Consider the following 15,719-nt stretch of genomic DNA (forward strand, 5'->3'; position numbering starts at 1 on the left):
TGTTGTGTTTTAGTTTGCGTTTGTGTATCAGAAAATTTTATTGTGTTTCAAAAAAGATTGTTGTGTATCAGGAAATTTCGTTGTGTTCTGAAAAAGATTGTGGTGTTCTTGAAAAGATTGTTGTGTTCTCTAAAAGATTGTTGTGTTCTCCAAAAGATTGTTGTGTTCTCCAAAAGATTGTTGCGTTTCAGAAGAGAAATTGAGTTGTGTTTTGCCCCTATGGGCCACCGTACCGGACACACCCAAAAATTCGAATTTTTTTATTGGCTGACAAAAAAATGAATGCGCAGCAGAAATGAAAATTACAAAGCTCTACGCATTCCATTTTACTTCCGGCACGGATGGCGGCACCTTCGCTCTGAGTTGACACGGGCGAGCTTTACAAACAAGAAGATCTGTTAGATCTTATAACCGCGCTTTGAAAAATTAACTGTTTGCTTACCACTACAGTCGCAACGCAGTGCACATTTCAAAGCAGTCCTTGATGATTCTTTTGTTACTGTAGGCATCACATCACTTGATGAACACAAACTGTATTATTGCACCATCAGTCGTAGCCGTTGTGAAATCTCCGATGACGTAATGGTCTTAATCTGGAACTTTCTTCGCGATATGTATGGGCATGCACGATATGAACGATATGAACGATTCGATAACAACACTATTAACAACAGCTTTCTTTCTTAAAAGTCATGATTAAATTTCTTTGGTGTTTTCCACGAGTAAAGTGCTACAAAAGTAGTCACACGCGTCACATAATTTAAGACTTCCGTTATCCACGGCTACCTTTAGTACGGTGGTTATTTCCCTACCAATGACGTAATCCTTGCATGTTCTGACAAGTTCTTTGCTTGGCTTGCAAATATTTAATTTTCCTTCTGATCACCGAACTCGCTGCGATGACACAGCCAAAGAATTTACTTCATTGGCCTAAAACCACAAGAAATACTCGAAAAATTGCAAATAAATTAATGACCGTCGCTTCTGCCGAAATAAACTTGCAAAGTAAACACGATTTTATTTGTCACGTAGCGAAAGTGAAAACTGCAACGTCAGCGCATTCCATGGCTGACGTAATACCTTTTTTTTAGCGTATTTATCATTTCCCTTCGAATCCAACGCTTCGATAAAACCAAAAGAAAATATATTTTAACCAAAGTAAAGAAAACAATATCCGTAACATTGTCCTTGTATTAATGTTTCAACAGCTTTTGGCGAGTAAACATCACAGGTTGCGTCATTCAAAATTTGGCCGAGTGGAAGCTTGGGTCTGGTCACCGACAAAACTAAAAAGAACAAGAAGATCTTTTAGATCTTATAACCGCGCTTTTAAAATTTAACTGTTTGCTTAGCACTACCGTCGGAATGTAGTGCACATTTCAAAGCAGTCATTGATGATTCTTTTCTTACTAAAGACATCACATCACTTGATCAACACAAACTGTATTATTGCACCATCAGTGGTAGCCGTTGACAAATCTCCGATGACGTAATGGTCCTAATCTAGAACTTTCTTCGGGATATGTATGGTCATGAACGATATGAACCACACGATAATAACACTATTAACAACAGCTTTCTTTCTTTTAAGACATGATTAAATTTGATTGGTGTTTTCCACGAGTAAAGGGCTAGCAAAGTAGTCACACAAGTCATGTAATTTAATAATGAAACTCTATCCCGACCGATGTATCGATTTTGGTCACTCCAGTGGCTACAGATTGAAAATGTGACAGAAAATTGGCGTTACTTTCGATTCTCACCAAATTTGGACAGTGGGAAGATCTCATCATTAGCCAATTACAGGCCATTTTTCAGCTCTTTTCCTCACATCCTCCCCCCTCGGGAGAATTTTGTCAAGTTAGCTAATTTAGTATGCAAGCCACCGTAATGGTGGTCGCTGTCGGCGAAATGTTTATTTGCTCAAAATTGGGGCAAAATCTTTCGGAGATGGAAGCGAGGACATTCGTAAGGATACAGAAAGTAATATGGGACCAGTTGGTGGCTTCTAAGGCTGAATTTATCCAGAAGTAAGCTGTATTTTCGTTTTCGTGCCGAAAGCCACGCGGTGAAATATTATCGGTTTGTTCTGCTGTCTTGTTCTGTTTTTTCTCTTGGTCATTTTTGTAGCCCGCCCAGGCCATTCTTTCGTCTAAATGAGTTGAAAAAAGTTCGAAAAAGATGTTCCCATTCAAGTTTAAGCTCTCAGGCGATAATTCTGGAGTTTTTTGGCCGAAACGTCGGCTTTGTTGTGTTCGTGTTTTTCGGTTGCTATGGGCGACCGTTGCTCCCTTTGTTAGGTCAAGTCTGGGGAGTGAGGTCACAAAAAAAATTCTAATTGATTCTGGTGTTGTTCGATTTCGCTGAAATTTTAGCACGATAAAGCTGGATTGTTAAGGAATAGATTTACCTTCTGCCGATGTGTGACCAGTAGCTATTAACGCTAAAGTGATATCGCTTCGATGTCAGGGTTTTGAAGAGATTTTTTTGCAACGTGTAGGTTCGGCGTGATTTTGTAATCTGAGATTTCTGTTGACCCTGAAGAAACAAGATTTGGCGAGTAAAAATTACAGATTGTGTAATTCAAAGTTGGCCGAGTGGAGATCTGCGTCTGGTCTCCGACAAAAAAAATATAAAAAAAAATAAACCAAGGGTAGAACATGAACCGCGCTCGGCCCATGGCCGCGCGGTTAACAGGAAGATCTGTTAGATCTTATAACCGCGCTTTTAAAATTTAACTGTTTTCTTAGTACTACAGTCGCAACGCAGTGCATATTCCAAAGCAATCTTTGATGATTCATTGATTACTGTAGACATCACAGCACTTGATCAACACAAACTCTTTTATCGCACCATCAGTCGTAGCCGTTGTGACATCTCCGATGACGTAATAGTCTTAATCTGGAACTTTCTTCGGGATATGTATGGGCACGAAGATACGAACACTATTACAAACCGCTTTCTTTCTTTAAAGTCACGATTAAATTTAATTGGTTTTTTCCCTTGAGTTAAGGTTTAGCAAAGAAGTCACACGAGTCACATAATTCAAGAATTGCGTTATCTACGGCTATCTTTAGTACGGTGGTTATTTCCCTACCAATGACGAAATCTTTGCACGTTCTGACACGTTCTTTGCTTGGCTTGCAAATATTTAATTTTCCTTCCGATCTATGAACTGGCTGCGATGAAACAGTCAAAGGATTTACTTCATTTGCGTAAAACCACAAGAAATACTCACAAAATTACAAATAAATTAATGACCGTCGCTTCTGCCGAAATAAACTTGCAAAGTAAACACGATCGCATTTGTCACGTAGCGAAAGTGAAAGCTGCAACGTCAGCGCATTCCATAGCTGAAGTAATACCTTTTTTCAGCGTATTTATTTTTCCCTTGAAATCCAACGCTTTGATAAAACGAAAAGAAAAGATATTTTACCCACAAAAAAGAAAACAATATCCGTAAAATTGTCCGTGTATTTATGTTTTAACAGCTTCTGGCGGAAAAACATCACACGTTGCATGACTCAAAGTTTGGCCGAGCGGAGGTCTGCGTCTGGTCACCGACAAAAAAAACAAGAAGATCTGTTAGATCTTATAACCGCGCTTTTAAAATTTAACTGTTTTCTTAGCACTACAGTCGCAACGCAGTGTACATTCCAAAGCAATCCTTGATGATTCATTGATTACTGTAGACACCACATTACTTGATCAACACAAACTGTATTACTGCACCATCAGTCGTAACCGGTGTGAAATCTCCGATGAAGTAATAGTCTTAATCTGGAACTTCCTTCGGGATACGTATGGGCATGAAGATACGAACACTATTAACAACAGCTTTCTTTCTTAAAAGTCACGATTAAATTAAATAGTTTTTCCCTTGAGTAAAGGGCTAGCAGAGAAGTCACACAAGTCACATAATTCAAGAATTGCGTTATCCACGTCTATCTTTAGTACGGTGGTTATTTCCCTACCAATGACGTAATCCTTGCATGTTCTGACAAGTTCTTTGCTTGGCTTGCAAATATTTAATTTTCCTTCCGCTCTATGAACTCGCTGCGATGAAACAGTCAAAGAATTTACTTCATTTGCCTAAACCCACAAGAAATACTCGCAAAACTACAAATAAATTAATGAACGTCGCTTCTGCCGAAATAAACTTGCAAAGTAAACACGATCTTATCTGTCACGTAGCGAAAGTGAAAGCTGCAACGTCAACGCATTCCATGGGTGACGTAATACCTTTTTTTTAGCGTATTTTTTATACCCTTTAAATCCAACGCTTTGATAAAACAAAAAGAAAATATATTTTATCCACAAAAAAGAAAACAATATCCGTAAAATTGTCCGTGTATTTATGTTTTAACAGCTTCTGGCGCAAAAACATCACACGTTGCGTGACTCAAACTTTGGCCGAGCGGAGGTCTGCGTCTGGTTACCGACAAAAAAAAACAAGAAGATCTTTAAGATCTTACAACCGCGCTTTTAAAAGTTAACTGTTTTGGTAGCATGAGTGACCCGAAGAAAAAAAAACGAAAAAAAAATATCGGTTTTGAACCTATTTCCAGCAAATTTGGCACACTGGAAGCTGAGAAAATTACTCTATTTCCGGTCATCATTTTTCAGCTCTTTTCGTCATATCCCCCCCTCGGGAGGGTTTTTTAAAGTTAGCGAATTAGTTGCAAGCCACCGTAATGGTGATTGCTGTCGGCGAAATGTTTATTTGCTAAAAAATTGCGGCCAAATCTTTCGGAGATGGAAGTCAGGACATTTGTAAGGATACAGAAAGTAATTTGGGACCAGTTGCTGACTTGTAAGGCTGAAATTATCCAGAAGTAAGGTTTTTTTAACGTGAACGTAACGAAGGCCACGCGGTGAATAAATTATCGGCTCTTCTCACTGTCTCGTTCTGTTTTTTGTTTCGTTCTCTTTTGGAGTCCGCCGAGGTCATTTTTTCGTCTAAATAACTTGAGAAAAGTTCGAAAAAGATGTTCCTCTTGAATTTTCAGCTTTCAGGCAATAATCCTGGATTTTTTTGACCGAAACGTAGGTTCACTGGTTATGTTAATGTGTTTCGGTGGCTATGGGCGACCGTCGCTTCCTTTGTCGACTCACGCAATGAAGCTAGGTTACAAAAAAAATCTAATAATATTTAGTTCTGGTTTTGTTCGATTTCGTTGAAATTTTAATATGATGAAGCTGGATTGTTAACGAATAGATTTTAATACTGCCGATATGAGGTGGCTATTAACGCTAAAGTGATATATCGCTTCGATGTCAGGGTTTTGAAGAGATTTTTTTGCAACGTGTAGGTTCGGCGTGATTTTGTAATCTGAGATTTCTGTTGACCCTGAAGAAACAAGGTTTGCCGAGTAAACATTACCGATTGCGTAATTCAAAGTTGGCCGAGTGGAGATCTGCGTCTGGTCTCCGACAAAAAAAAAATTAAAAAAAATAAACCAAGGGTAGAACATGAACCGCGCTCGGCCCATGGCCGCGCGGTTAATAAACCCCGGGTAAACCTAGAACCGCGCTCGGCCCATGGCCGCGCGGTTAAAAAAATAAACCAAGGGTAAACCTAGAACCGCGCTCGGCCCATGGCCGCGCGGTTAACAGGAAGATCTGTTAGATCTTATAACCGCGCTTTTAAAATTTAACTGTTTTCTTAGTACTACAGTCGCAACGCAGTGCATATTCCAAAGCAATCTTTGATGATTCATTGATTACTGTAGACATCACAGCACTTGATCAACACAAACTCTTTTATCGCACCATCAGTCGTAGCCGTTGTGACATCTCCGATGACGTAATAGTCTTAATCTGGAACTTTCTTCGGGATATGTATGGGCACGAAGATACGAACACTATTACAAACCGCTTTCTTTCTTTAAAGTCACGATTAAATTTAATTGTTTTTTTCCCTTGAGTTAAAGTTTAGCAAAGAAGTCACACGAGTCACATAATTCAAGAATTGCGTTATCTACGGCTATCTTTAGTACGGTGGTTATTTCTCTACCAATGACGTAATCTTTGCACGTTCTGACACGTTCTTTGCTTGGCTTGCAAATATTTAATTTTCCTTCCGATCTATGAACTGGCTGCGATGAAACAGTCAAAGGATTTACTTCATTTGCGTAAAACCACAAGAAATACTCACAAAATTACAAATAAATTAATGACCGTCGCTTCTGCCGAAATAAACTTGCAAAGTAAACACGATCGCATTTGTCACGTAGCGAAAGTGAAAGCTGCAACGTCAGCGCATTCCATGGCTGACGTAATACCTTTTTTCAGCGTATTTATTTTTCCCTTGAAATCCAACGCTTTGATAAAACGAAAAGAAAAGATATTTTACCCACAAAAAAGAAAACAATATCCGTAAAATTGTCCGTGTATTTATGTTTTAACAGCTTCTGGCGGAAAAACATCACACGTTGCGTGACTCAAAGTTTGGCCGAGCGGAGGTCTGCGTCTGGTCACCGACAAAAAAAAAAAATAACAAGAAGATCTGTTAGATCTTATAACCGCGCTTTTAAAATTTAACTGTTTTCTTAGCACTACAGTCGCAACGCAGTGTACATTCCAAAGCAATCCTTGATGATTCATTGATTACTGTAGACACCACATTACTTGATCAACACAAACTGTATTATTGCACCATAAGTCGTAACCGGTGTGAAATCTCCGATGAAGTAATAGTCTTAATCTGGAACTTTCTTCGGGATACGTATGGGCATGAAGATACGAACACTATTAACAACAGTTTTCTTTCTTAAAAGTCACGATTAAATTAAATTGTTTTTTCCCTTGAGTAAAGGGCTAGCAGAGAAGTCACACAAGTCACATAATTCAAGAATTGCGTTATCCACGGCTATCCTTAGTACGGTGGTTATTTCCCTACCAATGACGTAATCCTTGCACGTTCTGACAAGTTCGTTGCTTGGCTTGCAAATGTTTAATTTTCCTTCCGATCTATGAACTCGCTGCGATGAAACCGCCAAAGAATTTACTTCATTTGCCTAAAACCACAAGAAATACTCGCAAAATTACAATTAAATTAATGAACGTCGCTTCTGCCGAAATAAACTTGCAAAATAAAAACGATCTTATTTGTCACGTAGCGAAAGTGAAAGCTGCAACGTCAACGCATTCCATGGCTGACGTAATACCTTTTTTTAGCGTGTTTATTATTCCCTTTAAATCCAACGCTTTGATAAAACGAAAAGAAAATATATTTTTTCCACAAAAAAGAAAACAATATCCGTAAAATTGTCCGTCTATTTATGTTTTAACAGCTTCTGCCGCGAAAACATCACACGTTGCGTGACTCAAACTTTGGCCGAGCGGAGGTCTGCGTCTGGTCACCGACAAAAAAAATAAATAAATAAACCCCGGGTAAACCTAGAACCGCGCTCGGCCCATGGCCGCGCGGTTAATAATAAACCACGGGTAAACCTAGAACCGCGCTCGGCCCATGGCCGCGCGGTTAACAAGAAGATCTATTAGATCTTATAACCGCGCTTTTAAAATTTAACTGTTTGCTTACCACTACAGTCGCAACGCATGGCACATTCCAAAGAAGTCCTTGATGATTCTTTTGATACTGTAGACATCACATCACTTGATCAACACAAACTCTATTATTGCACCATCAGTCGTAGCCGTCGTAGAAGTCTCCGATGACGTATCGGTCTTAATCTGGAACTTTCTTCGGGATAGGTATGGGCATGCACGATATGAACAATACGATAATAACTATTAACAACAGCTTTCTTTCTTAAAAGTTATGATTAAATTTAATTGGTGTTTTCCACAAGTAAAGGGCTAGCAAAGTAGTCACACGAGTCACATAATTTAAGACTTCTGTTATCCACGGCTACCTTTAGTACGGTGGTTATTTCCCTACCAATGACGTAATCCTTGCATGTTGTGACATGTTCTTTGCTTGGCTTGCAAATATTTAGTTTTCCTTCTGATCATCGAACTCGCTGCGATTAAACAGCCAAAGAATTTACTTCATTGGCCTAAAACCACAAGAAATACTCGCAAAATTGCAAATAAATTGATGACCGTCGCTTCTGCCGAAATAAACTTGCAAAGTAAACACGATGTAAGATCAAAACGCCCCAAAATGGTGTTAATATGCGTTCGGTTAATTAGAGTGTATATTTTGTATTGTATCGTGCAACGTGTTGGAATGTGGCGCTTGTATCGTTGCGTAATTTATTCAAATAGCCTGTTAGCAGCGCCTTTTTTTTAGTTCTAGCAATGCGGATCGGAGGGCAGTAGTGAAATCGAAGCATCTAGTGCAGTTGTTGTCTTATCACAGCGGCATCTCAGCCAGTTATAGCCCAGCATCGCATTACAAATGTAAGTCTGTTACTTTCTTGGGTTTTAGTTTGCGCCATTTTCGCTTTGTTTGTTTGTTCTGTTCATGTCTATTTCAGTTTTAACCACAATGAGCCACAGTTGTTGATCGCCAGTAAATAAAGTGTGCGTTCTAAATTATATTGCTTGCTGGAGATAATGTCACGTCCTGTTGGTAGCTTCACACGACCTTATTCGTCACGTAGCGAAAGTGAAAGCTGCAAGGTCAGCGCATTCTATGGCTGACGTAACGCCTTTTTTTAGCGTATTTATTATTTCCCTTCGAATCCAACGCTTCGATAAAACCAAAAGAAAATATATTTTAACCAAAGTAAAGAAAACAATATCCGTAACATTGTCCTTGTATTAATGTTTCAACAGCCTTTGGCGAGTAAACATCACAGGTTGCATCATTCAAAATTTGGCCGTGTGGAAGTTTGGGTCTGGTCACCGACAAAACTAAAAAAACAAGAAGATCTGTTAGATCTTATAACCGCGCTTTTAAAATTTAACTGTTTTCTTAGCACTACAGTCGCAACGGAGTGTACGTTCTAAAGCAATCCTTGGTGATTCATTGGTTTCTCTAGACACCACATCACTTGATCAACACAACCTGTATTATTGCACCATCAGTCGTAGCCGTTGTGAAATCTCCGATGACGTAATAGTCTTAATCTGGAACTTTCTTCGGCATATGTATGGGAATGAAGATACGAACACTATTACAAACCGCTTTCTTTCTTTAAAGTCACGATTAAATTTAATTGTTTTTCCCCTAAGGAAAGGGTTAGCAAAGAAGTCTAACGAGTCACATAATTCAGGAATTGCGTTATCCACGGCTATCTTTAGTACGGTGGTTATTTCCCTACCAATGACGCAATCCTTGCATGTTGTGACATGTTCTTTGCTTGGCTTGCAAATATTTAATTTTCCTTCTGATTACCGAACTGGCTGCGATGAAACAGCCAAAGAATTTACTTCATTTGCCTAAAACCGCAAGAAATGCTTGCAAACTTGCAAATAAATTAATGACCGTCGCTTCTGCCGAAATAAACTTGCGAAGTAAACACAATCTTATTTGTCACGTAGCGAAAGTGAAAGCTGCAACGTCAACGCATTCCATGGCTAACGTAATAGCTTTTTTTAGCGTATTTATTATTCCCTTTGAATCCAACGCTTCGATAAAACGAAAAGAAAATATACAAAAAAGAAAACAATATCCCTAAAATTGTCCGTGTATTTATGTTTTTACAGCTTCTGGCGGAAAAACTTCACACGTTGCGTGACTCAAAATTTGGCCGAGAGGGAGCTTGGGTCTGGTCACCGACAAAAAAAAATAAATAAACCCCGGGTAAACCTAGAACCGCGCTCGGCCCATGGCCGCGCGGTTAACAAGAAGCTCTTAGAGCTTGGAACTGCGCTGGTCATATGAACACCGTAATTCTGGATGTTAAAAGGAAGGGTAGCAACGTGTTTTGATTGATGCTCTGGTAAAAGTTTTAGTGCGTGTTTAAATGTTCGGTCAGGCTAAAAAATGTCTGGCTTCAAGTGACGCATGGGAGGCATATATTTAAGAATTTAAATGTCCCTCATGAAAACTTAGTCAACGACTGTTTCCTCGTTTGCCTTGTGCCAGTAGCATTTTTGAGCGTATTCAATACACCATAATGTTTTTCCTCTTTCTTGGTATTATAGGAGGTTTGCAAAAAGGGATTGGCAATGAAAATGATAAGAAAATACCGAATGTTACATTTCGTGGTTGAGAAATTGCCACCAGAAAGCGAACAACGGTCTCGTAACGAAATCTCGTTTCAAAGTAATGTCCTATCGTGAATGTCCCGTCCGCGGAACTGCTCAGCATACTTTCCCGTTCACATCTCTTTAGCGTTCCACACCGGAGGCAGAATTTCTCATTGCTTCCAAATTACTTCGTTTCGACCTGTTGTTCTATTGGTTTGTGTATTGAAATTGAAAAAGAGAATGGTCTTGTAAAATTCCACGTACTTCCTACCCCCAAAACCAAAAAATACAATACTGTAAGTAAGAAGATTCAAAGACCCTTTTCATGATGATCAACAATTTCTGCTGCTATTCCACAACGATTTATTTTTTTTTGGAAGAAATTTAAAATTAACTAGAAAGAGCAGCTTTGGACAGGCGGGATGGACCCTAAGTAACTCTTCTGTGGAAAGTGCTGTGTTCATTAATTCATTCCAGTTGTAGGGCTATCTGCTTGGGATTAAACAGGTTGTCATCTGTTGGCTGTGAAAAGCTCCCCTCTAAAAGACAGCATCCTTTGAGCGTCTTGGCAATCATGAAAGGAAAATAGCTGTAGCTCTTTTCTTCTTTGACAATCTCAGTATGGAACTATTGGGTGCGTTTAGAGTATTTCCTGTAACCACATGCATAAGCATCTGCATTCACATGCTTCGCTCTTGAGAGATATACATGTATGTTATGATCGATGGCAGCTAATATTATCCCCATGATAAAGTAGGGATATCTGAAAAAAACATGTTAAAAAAGTTGAAAGTAATCATTACAAATGCAAGAACAGGCTACAGCAGAAATTGAATATAGATTATCAATGATGGGAAACTTCTTTAACACTAATCTTTATATCGTTACTGCGTGTGGTCTCTGACAGCAGGAGTCTGTCAAAAGACCTGCAAAGACAGAAAGGCATACAGTCATAAACAATACACAAGATTGATTTCCTTACTTGAATGCCATACGCTTTGGGGCATATTTGGTGAGCATGCTATTGTAACTCTCCAGGAGACTTGTATGCCTATAAAAATGATAAAACTAAAAGTTATCATGAATGGTAAAGTAGTACTTTAGTAACAATGATGATATATGCGAATGTAGCCATAACACTACATCTACTGTCATGATAGTACTTTAGTGTTGTAATTTCCTATCATGATCTGCCACCTTGAATATTAAAAGAAACCCTTGATATTCAAACAACCTTTTCTAATAATAAAGTGCTTGCTCTATGTATGGAATGTGCGAGATTCATTGGCAGCGGTGGGTTGCTTGAGGAAGGGGGAGGTGGAAACATTTTGCCCAAAGCAAGAAAATTAACAGTTTTCAAGTTTATTACACCACTGCCGACTACGGAAATTACTGACCTGAACTGAAGATAAAACTCCAAGTTGTTGAACTACTTCTCATCTAAAACAACATCCCTGAGAGTTGTTACAGCTTTCGAAGACTTTGCCAAATATGTCTTTCCTGAAGTTCCTGTTTCATCAGGGGAATGGTGGGAGGCTCCTTTAGTCTATTCGTGTTCTGCACAAACATGGTGAAGAACACCAAGTCAAGTTTTCTAAAAATTAAAAATGATTAACATGCACAGTACTAGAACTAAACAAAATATTACAGAAACACGAAGTGCAAGGGAACTTCATGAACATTAATAAGCCCATACACTTTGAGTGCAGCTGAAGATTCTGATTAATGTGAGATAAAGTGTCATGCACTCAAACCAAACTATAAGACAGCAGCAAGAAAATTGCACCTCATAGGAAAAAATTTGTACAGCAAAACTGCTTTGTGTAGATCATGCAACAAAGGCACTCCTGTTGAGCACAATATTCAATAAAAGGGAATATTGTTTCCAATCTTCAGTTCATCTACACTTCTGTCACAACTTTGACAGCAGAACCAGAAGTGGTTGACATTGTCATCAATCTAGTCTTTCAAAGGCTTTCATCTTCTGATGGGAGCAGCCTGTTACGAAAAAAAAGAAAACAAAAACAGAGGCAATTTAGCTCAAAGAAACAAAGTAGGGTGGCCAACTTACTCAGCACAAAGACAACTAGAAACATTGTTTTGTTTGGGAAACTAGATCATATGTGCAAGATGTAAATGGCATTGACAAAACCTGCACTTGCTCAGCTTCTTTGCCTTGTGCCAAATATCAACTGAAGAGAGTGAAAGAGTTCCAACAGATGTGGAAATTTTTCTAGCAAAACAAAAGCAGCTATTATTAGCTAATAAGCCCTTTGCACTATTCGGTCACATGGTACGGAATTCATTATGGTGGGATGCAAGTTACACACTCAGTGGGACTTTCAAAAGAAAGGAAACTCGGGCTGGACTGGTATGAGTTCCTTTGTTTTGGAAGTCCCACTGTGTAAGTTGTGTCTCAGCATAATTAATTCCGTAACATGTGACTGCATCGTGCAAAGGGCGTGTTGACTATGAAGTTCTCTCTGATTGCTGTTTTATCAGTAGTTATAATTCTCAAGGCACAACCTCAACAACTGTTGGTGAACAAATCCAGGTTTCTTTACTTCCTTGATGAACATAACTGTTTACTATATAATATACAAACTATTGATCAGCTGCCAGGTTCTCAAAGAACTTTTAATACATGTATTTAGACTCAACACCACTAAGGGAAGCCATTCCCAAACACTGAGAATAAAGGGATTTAAGACTTGGGTGATGAGATGCTCTAGATGAAAATATGCAAACAACATAAGCATACCTTTCGTATCATGGACAAGCTTCATAATTGATGAAGAAGTATCTGTTGCAAGTTCACTGAAGGGAAGAACACTAGCTATCTTCTGAAGAAGTCATCTCAAACCTTCTTTCTCTATGATAACAGAGTTACCCCGTCTCCCTTTTGTCAACAACTGCCATGTCCACAAGTACTTTGCTGGCATGCTCCATTAGCGTGTAGACACAATATCTTGTGCTATGTCCTGGAGAGTCATTCCTACCATCACCACACAAACACAAGTCACCATACTGTTAAAGAATAGCAGTTATCAAAGAATTCATTTCATCCCAATTCTCCTTATCCACAGGGGCTGCACAGTGCTTCTGGGATCTTGTAAATGTGCTGCTGCTGATAATACTAGAATGATGTATTGGTATTTTTGCAAACTGGTGTTTGCATACCAACTTTAATCATTGAAGGTTGACTGGATACTCACTTTTCACCAAGTTGAGCTGTGTAACTTCAGGATACTCGGGACTGCCATAGCTATCAAGACTCCATTCACTGTAATTACTGAATTCATCAGTAGATGTGTCACTCCTGTAAAGATGTTCCACAATGATATTCACACTGCACACAAAACTACATTGAAATCTTGTGAAATTTTTGACATTGTGAACCATAACTTAAATATTGGTTGAATGTATGGGATATACAGTTCATTTACGACAAGTCATAACATGGCTGGTTGGAATTTACTATCTCCCATAACTGCACTCTGTCTTGAATTGTAGGTACTGGTATTTTCATCAGGTGCTCTTTTTTGTATAAAGATGAAACATTCTAGGCCTCTGATCAAAGGCAATGTCTCTACCTAGCATTATACATGTCATACTTATAGATGAGCATCATTTGCGTTAGTGACACCCACAACAGGTTGTAGTTTCAACTGAGATCAACATTCATTATTTTTTCTGAGGCTTTCTTGGTGTAAAAATTAAGTTTTGTTTGCTTACAAAAAGGTAATTGATTCTCTCTCAAACAAGAGTATTTGTATACTGAAAATATCTCTTGTATGCACATAAGTAAGAAAAATACAAAGAAGACCTTGATCTTGTAGTTGTAGCCCTTAACATTATAACTATGCAAAACTGAAATGACTTAAATTCAGCATTTGTATTGCTTTATTACTGGTATACAGAGAAAAATAATCAATAATGGTTCGAAAATATACCAAAATGTGTACTTCCAGAAATTATTCATACCTCCCCCATGGAAGGGATTTTTTGTAAGAACTCTGAAGCCCTCTGGAAATTCCAATTAAACTTCATACTTTTCTTTAATTTTTGGGTCTTACTGGAAACCCCCAACCCCCCATCCCCAGGAAATTCTAATGCCTTCTGTGGGGGTAATATGGATATTTTCTGGAACTGCACAGTACATGGTGTAAAATACACCAATAATTGGTGTATTTTTATTGTAGAATTGATACAATACTACATCTGGGATCCAAGTGGTGTATTTTCCATATCCTCACTGGGTTGAGGATATGAACAATGAATCTTATCATTCGATGCATTTTTTTTCCATCCTTTGGATTGGCTGAGAGCCCACCAAGTGACTTGCAAATAACTGCCTACAGATAATGGCATGCTCATGCGTAAGTAATGTGTAAAAATAATATTCTGCTCATGGGTAATTGAAACCACACTCACAAGCGAAAAATGGCAGATGGCTTTCCTGATCAGTCAAGAAGGGATTAAAATATGAAACAAAATTAGTGATCGAATGATAAAACAATTATTGAACTTAGTTATCGAAAAATATCGTGATTTGTCAGTGTTGTGCAGATCAATCATTTGCTTCAGCCTTCGGTTTTGGTGAATAATAATTGAGCTGCTCACTACTGACAAATCACAATATTTTGCTCAACCTTACCCAATTATTTTTAAGTATTTTACTTGTAGCGTAGGGCCTGAGCCCTAATGACTCACCGCGCTTGCGCCGTGTGTGCGCGTGTGTGAACGGAGCGTGTGTGCTTCGGTGTTGTGTTGTGAAGGCAAACAGTTTTCCTTTTCGTTCACGTTACATTTGGTGGTAGCGGTGGGATCTTTTTTTGTGAAAGGAAAGACCATGGAAGAAACTGTCAAAGCGTTGGAGGCGAAACTAGCCCAAATGGAAGCGAAACTTGCCACGAAAAGCGAGAGTTCAGCATCTGCTTTGGCCAGCTCGTCCAGCTCAGCCAGCTCGCCCGATGTACACAGTGCACTTCGAATCAAGTCTGAAAGTTTCTTGGCTGGTCCGGGGGAAAATTGGCTGGCTTGGCTGAGGAAATTTGAAAGTATTGCGGCACTTAACAAATGGAATCAGGAACTGCAATGTCAGATATTGCCGGCGTATTTGAAGGGTCTTGCCGAACAAACATATTACAGTTTACCGACGGGTCAAACAAGCACGTGGGTGACAGTCGAGCGGGCCCTGACAGATCGTTTTCATCTCAAAGAATCTTGTCAAGTACATATTTCTACCTTACGGGCCAAGTCGAGACAAGCCAACAAGGATTTGCACAAGTTGAGATGTGATATTTCTCGTCTCGTGGAGCTAGCTTACCCGGATGACCCCCCGGAAATTTTAAATCGTACCGCCAGAGATTTTTTGTGGGTGCACTTACGCCAATAAGCTTGCGTGAAAAAGTTTTGGACCTGGGCCCCAATTCCTTGGATGAGGCCTTGGCTGCTGCACAACGCTATGAATCTAATCAGAAAGTCCTGGAAAAAGGCAGTGCCCGAGTGCTTACCACAAGCTCAGGAGAAGAAGAGGGTGCCTCTTCAGCCAGTTACAGCACCTTTCAGACAAGTTTTGGTCCTGGTTCTCAACAGGGGACTCAAGAGCC

At 39.1% G+C, this 15,719-nt stretch overlaps 1 long non-coding RNA gene and 2 pseudogenes across 2 annotated transcripts; 1 reads left to right on the forward strand and 2 right to left on the reverse strand.

Annotated features, from left to right (window-relative positions):
* Nucleotides 1–8,187: 8,187 nt before the first annotated feature.
* Nucleotides 8,188–9,584, forward strand: LOC149099842 (uncharacterized). The gene is made up of 2 exons (XR_016203764.1): nt 8,188–8,370; nt 8,448–9,584. It is a non-coding gene; the product is annotated as an uncharacterized LOC149099842 (long non-coding RNA).
* Nucleotides 9,585–10,056: 472 nt separating this feature from the next.
* LOC110058715 (uncharacterized) lies at nt 10,057–12,203 on the reverse strand (annotated as a pseudogene). Its single transcript, XR_016203451.1, has 4 exons — nt 12,179–12,203; nt 11,505–11,664; nt 11,090–11,158; nt 10,057–10,870 (listed from the first exon to the last, which is right to left on the reverse strand). The product of XR_016203451.1 is annotated as an uncharacterized LOC110058715 (transcript).
* A 450-nt stretch (nt 12,204–12,653) lies between these two features.
* On the reverse strand, nt 12,654–13,509 carry LOC149099843 (uncharacterized; annotated as a pseudogene).
* Nucleotides 13,510–15,719: the final 2,210 nt, after the last annotated feature.

This window comes from Orbicella faveolata, unplaced genomic scaffold (assembly GCF_042242905.1).
Source record: "Orbicella faveolata isolate gen_17 unplaced genomic scaffold, um_ofav_v1 contig_46, whole genome shotgun sequence".
In the NCBI taxonomy this organism is placed as follows: Eukaryota; Metazoa; Cnidaria; class Anthozoa; order Scleractinia; family Merulinidae; genus Orbicella; species Orbicella faveolata.